Below are 6,577 nucleotides of genomic sequence, written 5' to 3' on the forward strand. Positions count from 1 at the left end.
CAGGATCTTGTCTCTTTTGAGGTAGAGTTTTCTGAATCCATGTATCTAGTTCACTAATGAGTAAGGGGGATTCACCTTCCCAAGTCTCATTACCAAATAACTTGGCATTCAGCTTCATGATAGCTCCTAGATATTGAGCAACTTGCTCTCCAGTTACATCTTCATCCTCTTCTGAGGAGGAATAGTCTTCAGAGCTCATGAATGGCAGAAGGAGATTTAGTGGAATTTCTATGGTCTCTATATGAGCCTCAGATTCCTTTAGGTCCTCAATAGGGAACTCCTTCTTGCCTGAGAGACGTCCCAGGAGGTCTTCCTCACTAGGATTTTCGTCCTTCTCCTCCCTTGTGCATTCAGCCATATTGATTACTTCAATGGCCTTGCAATCTCCTTTTGGATTCTCTTCTGTATTGCTTGGGAGAATACTGAGAGGAGCTTCAATGACTTTCTTACTCAGCTGGCCCACTTGTACCTCCAAATTTCTGATGGAAGACCTTGTTTCACTCATGAAACTTAAGGTGGCCTTAGACAGATCAGAGACTATATTTGCTAAGTTAGAGGGGCTCTGTTCAGAATTCTCTGTCTGTTGCTGAGAAGCTGATGGAAAAGGCTTGCTATTGCTGAGCCTGTTTCTTCCACCATTATTAAAGCTTTGTTGAGGCTTTTGTTAATCCTTCCATGAGAAATTTGGATGATTTCTCCATGATGAGTTATAGGTGTTTCCATAAGGTTCACCCATGTAATTAACCTCTGCCATTGCAGGGTTCTCAAGATCATAAGCTTCTTTAGAAGCTGCCTCTTTAGTACTGTTGCATGCATTTTGCCATCCATTCAGACTTTGAGAGATCATATTGACTTGCTGAGTTAACACTTTGTTCTGAGCCAATATGGCATTCAGAGTATCAATTTCAAGAACTCCCTTCCACTGAGGCGTCCCATTATTCACGGAATTCCTCTCAAAAGTGTACATGAACTGGTTATTTGCAACCATGTCAATAAGTTCTTGAGCTTCTGCAGGTGTTTTCTTTAGGTGAATGGATCCACCTGCAGAATGGTCCAGTGACATTTTTGAAAACTCAGATAGACCATAATAGAATATATCTAATATGGTCCATTCTAAAAACATTTCAGATGGACACCTTTTGGTCAACTGCTTGTATCTTTCCCAAGCTTCATAGAGGGGTTCACCATCCTTTTGCTTGAAGGTTTGAACATCCACTCTAAGCTTGCTCATCTTTTGAGGAGGAAAGAATTTATCCAAGAAGGCCGTGACTAGCTTTTCCCAGGAGTCCAGGCTATCTTTAGGTTGTGAATCCAACCTTGTTCTAGCTCTGTCTCTTACAGCAAAAAGGAAAAGCATGAGCCTGTAGACTTCAGGATCTACTCCATTCGTCTTTACAGTCTCACAAATTTTCAAGAACTCAGTTAAAAACTGATAAGGATCTTCAGATGGAAGCCCATGAAACTTGCAGTTTTGTTGCATTAAAGCAACTAGCTGAGGTTTCAGCTCAAAATTGTTTGCTCCAATGGTAGGAATAGAGATGCTTCTTCCATCAAATTTGGACGTGGGTTTAGTAAAGTCACCCAGCATCCTCCTTGCATTATTATTATTTTTGGCTGCCATCTCCTTCTCTTGTTTGAAAATTTTTGAAAGGTTGTTTTTGGATTGTTGTAATTTAGCTTCTCTTAGTTTCCACTTCAGAGTCCTTTCAGGTTCTGGATCAGCTTCAACAAGAGTGTCTTTTTCCTTGTTCCTGCTCATATAGGGAAGAAGAGAACAAGAAAAGAAAGAAGAATCCTCTATGTCACAGTATAGAGATTCCTTTATGTTAGTAGAAGAAGAAATGGAATAGGAGTGAAAAAGAATGAATAGTCTGAATAAAGGGTAAAGGTAGGGGCAGTGATTTGAGATGAAGAGAGGTGAAGAGAAGTGTTAGTAAATAAATAAATAAATAAATAGAAGGAGAGATAGAGAATTTCGAAAATAATTTTGAAAAAGTGGTTAGTGATTTTCGAAAATTAAAGATAAGATATGATTAAAATTAAAATTTAAAACAATTAAAAGTAATTTTTTTTTGAAAGAGAGAGAAGTATTTTCGAAAATTAGGGAGGGATAGGTAGTTAGTTGGTTTTGAAACAAACAAATTTGAAAAAAGATAAAAAGTCAAATAGTTAGTTGAAAAAGATATTAAAATCAAATTTGAAAAGATAAGAAGATAAGAAGTTAGATAAGATATTTTGAAATCAAATTTTTGAAAAAGATAAAATTTTGAAAAAAAAGATATGATAAAAAGATAAGATATAAAAGATATGATAAGATATGTTTGAAAAAGATTTATTTTTTTTATTAAATTAAAATTAATTACTTTACTAACAAGAAACTACAAGATAAGATTCTAGAATTTAAAGATTGAACCTTTCTTAATAAGAAAGTAACAAACTTCAAATTTTTGAATCAATCTCATTAATTGTTAGTGTAGTTTCGAAAATATGATATAAAGATAAGAAAAAGATTTTGAAAATATTTTGAAAAAGATTTTTGGAGTTTTCGAAAAAAAGGAAAAATGGAAAAAATATGATTTTTGAAAAAGATTTTGAAAAGATAGGATTTTTTTAAAATTGAAAATTTGACTTGACTTGTAAGAAACAACTAATTTTAAAAATTTTTGACCAAATCAACCCAAAATTTCAAAAATTTGGAGGAAAATAAGAAAAAGATAAATTCTTTATTTTTGAAATTTTAATAATGAGAGAGAAAAATACAATTATGACCCAAAACATGAAAATTTTGGATAAAAACACATGATGCATGCAAGAACACTATGAAGATCATGATGAACATCAAGAACATATTTTTTGAAAAATTTTTGATGCAAAGAAAACATGCAAGACACCAAACTTAGAAATTTTTAATGCTTGGAAAATATTTATGCAAAGATGCACATGAAAAACAACAAAAGACACAAAATAAGAAATCATCAAGATCAAACAAGAAGTCTTACCAAGAACAACTTGAAGATCATGAAGAACACCATGAATGCATGAATTTTTCGAAACAATGCAAGAACAATATGAATATGCAATTGACACCAAACTTAAAAATTGACTCAAGACTTGAATAAGAAACACAAAATATTTTTGATTTTTATGATTTTATAATTTTTTTGTATTTTTATTATTTTTTTTCGAAAATTATATTTTAAGAAAACGACAATAAAGAAAAGTTTTTGAAAGATTTTTGAAAACTTTTTTGAAAAGAAAATAAAAAGAAAATTACCTAATCTGAGCAACAAGATGAACCGTCAGTTGTCCATACTCGAACAATCCCCGGCAACGGCGCCAAAAACTTGGTNNGATTCGTACTCTTTGTACTTGTATGAAATTTAATTCGAGATAATAGCTCTTTACTATGTGTGGTCACAACTCCGTTCAACTAACCAGCAAGTGTATTGGGTCGTCCAAGTAATAAACCTTACGTGAGTAAGGGTCGATCCCACAAAGATTGTTGGTATGAAGCAAGCTATGGTCATCTTGTAAATCTTAGTCAGGCGGATAATAATTGATTATGGATTTTTGAATAATAATAAATAATAAATAGAAAATAAAGATAATTAAAATAGGATAGAAATACTTATGTAAATTAATGGTGGGAATTTCAGATAAGCGTATGGAGATACTGTGCCCTTTCTTTATCTACTTTCCTACTTCTTCCTTCAATCCTTCTTACTCCTTTCCATGGCAAGCTAGTACTTTCATTCCTTCCTATGGCAAGCTGTATGTAGGGCATCACCGTTGTCAATGGCTACATCCCATCCTCTCAGTGAAAAAGGTCCAAATGCTCTGTCACAGCATGGCTAATCATCTGTCGGTTCTCAATCAGGTTGGAATAGAATCCCTTGATTCTTTTGCGTCTATCACTAACGCCCAGCCTTCAGGAGTTTGAAGCTCGTCACAGTCATTCAATCCCAGAATCCTACTCGAAATACCACAGACAAGGTTTAGACTTTCCGGATTCTCATGAATGCCGCCATCAATCTAGCTTATACCATGAAGATTCTGTTTAAGGAATCTAAGAGATACACGCCCGGCCTAAGGTAGAACGGAAGTGGTTGTCAATCACGCGCGTTCATAGGTGAGAATGATGATGAGTGTCACGGATCATCACATTCATCAAGTTGAAGTGCAACGAATATCTTAGAATATGAATAAAGAGAATTGAATAGGAAATAGTAGTAATTGCATTAAAACTTGAGGTACAGCAAAGCTCCACACCCTTAATCTATGGTGTGTAGAAACTCCACCGTTGAAAGTACATAAGTGAAAGGTTCAGGCATGGCCGAATGGCCAGCCCCCCAAAACGTGATCAATAGTCTCCTCAGATGAAGAATAAAATAAAACTGAGACCAAAGATGTCTAATACAATAGTAAATTATCCTATTTATACTAGACTAGCTACTAGGGTTTACATGACTAAGTAATTGATGCATAAATCCACTTCCAGGGCCCACTTGGTGTGTAATTGATGCATAAATCCACTTCCGGGGCCCACTTGGTGTGTGTTTGGGCTGAGCTTGATCTATCCACGAGCTGAGGCTTCTTTTGGAGTTGAACGCCAAGTTGTAACGTGTTTTGGGCGTTCAACTCCGGGTCGTGACGTGTTTCTGGCGTTTTACTCTAGACAGCAACATGGAACTGGCGTTGAGCGCCAGTTTACGTCGTCAATTCCCGAATAAAGTATGAATTATTATATATTGCTGGAAAGCTCTGGATGTTTACTTTTTAACGCCATTGAGAGAGCGCCATTTAAAGTTTTGTAACTCCAGAAAATCCATTTCGAGTGCAGGAAGGTCAGATTCCAACAGCATCAGCAGTCCTTTGTCAGCCTCCTATCAGAATTTTGCTCAAGTCTCTCAATTTCAGCCAGAAATTACTTGAAATCACAGAAAAACACATAAACTCGTAGTAAAGTCTAGAAATGTGAATTTAACATAAAAACTAATGGAAACATCCCTAAAAGTAGCTTGAACTTACTAAAAACTACCTAAAAATAATGCCAAAAAGCGTATAAATTATCCGCTTATCAGCCTCCCAACACTAAACTTAGAGTTTGATTGTGGGGGCTTTGTTTGACTCTATATTAAGAGAAACTTACTGTGCCTCTTTTCCATGTTTACATAAGAACACTCTTGGGTCTTAAACACAAGGTTGTCCCCATTCAATTGAAGGACTAGCTCTCCTCTGTCAACATCAATCACAGCTCCTGCTGTGGCTAGGAAAGGTCTTCCAAGGATGATGCATTCATCCTCCTCCTTCCTAGTGTCTAAGATTATGAAATCAACAGGGATGTAAAGGCCTTCAACCTTCACTAACACGTCCTCTACCAATCCATAAGCTTGTCTTACTGACTTGTCTGCCATTTGTAATGAGAATATGGCAGGCTGTACCTCAATGATCCCTAGTTTCTCTATTAAGAGAGTGGAATAAGATTTATGCTTGACCCCAGGTCACATAGAGCCTTGTTAAAGGTCATGGTGCCTATGGTACAGGGTATTAAGAATTTGCCAGGATCTTGTCTCTTTTGAGGTAATGTTTGCTAAACCCATGTATCTAGTTCACTAATGAGCAAGGGAGGGTCACCTTCCCAAGTCTCATTACCAAACAACTTGGCATTCAGCTTCATGATAGCTCCTAAATATTGAGCAACTTGCTCTCCAGTTACATCTTCATCCTCTTCAGAGGAAGAATAGTCTTCAGAGCTCATGAATGGCAGAAGGAGGTTTAATGGAATCTCTATGGTCTCTATATGAGCCTCAGATTCCTTTAGGTCCTCAATAAGGGACTCCTTCTTGCTCAGAGGATGTCCCAGGAGGTCTTCCTCACTAGGATTTTAGTCCTTTCCTCCCTCTCTGCATTCGGCCATATTGACTATATCAATGACCTTGTACTCTGTCTTTGGATTCTCTTCTGTATTGCTTGGGAGAGTACTAGGAGGAGTTTCAGTTACTTTCTTACTTAGCTGGCCCACTTGTGCCTCCAAATTTCTGATGGAGGACATTGTTTCACTCATGAAACTTAAAGTGGCCTTAGACAGATCAGAGACTATATTTTCTAAATTAAAGGAGCTCTGCTCAGAATTCTCTATCTATTGCTGAGAAGATGATAGAAAAGGCTTGCTATTGCTAAACCTGTTTCTTCCACCATTATTAAAGCCTTGTTGAGGCTTTTGTTGATCCTTCCATGAGAAATTTGGATGATTTCTTCATGATGAATTATAGGTGTTTCCATAAGGTTCACCCATGTAATTTACCTCTGCCATTGCAGGGTTCTCAGGATCATAAGCTTCTTCTTCAGAAGATGCCTCTTTAGTAATGTTGGATACATTTTGTCATCCATTCAGACTTTGAGAAATCATGTTGACTTGCTGAGTCAACACTTTGTTCTGAGCCAATATGGCATTCAGAGCATCAATTTTAAGAACTCCCTTCCTCTGAGGCGTCCCATTATTCACGAAATTCCTCTCAGAAGTGTACATGAATTGGTTATTTGCAACCATGTCAATGAGTTCTTGAGCTTTTGCAGG

Source organism: Arachis duranensis, chromosome 3 (genome assembly GCF_000817695.3).
Source record: "Arachis duranensis cultivar V14167 chromosome 3, aradu.V14167.gnm2.J7QH, whole genome shotgun sequence".
In the NCBI taxonomy this organism is placed as follows: Eukaryota; Viridiplantae; Streptophyta; class Magnoliopsida; order Fabales; family Fabaceae; genus Arachis; species Arachis duranensis.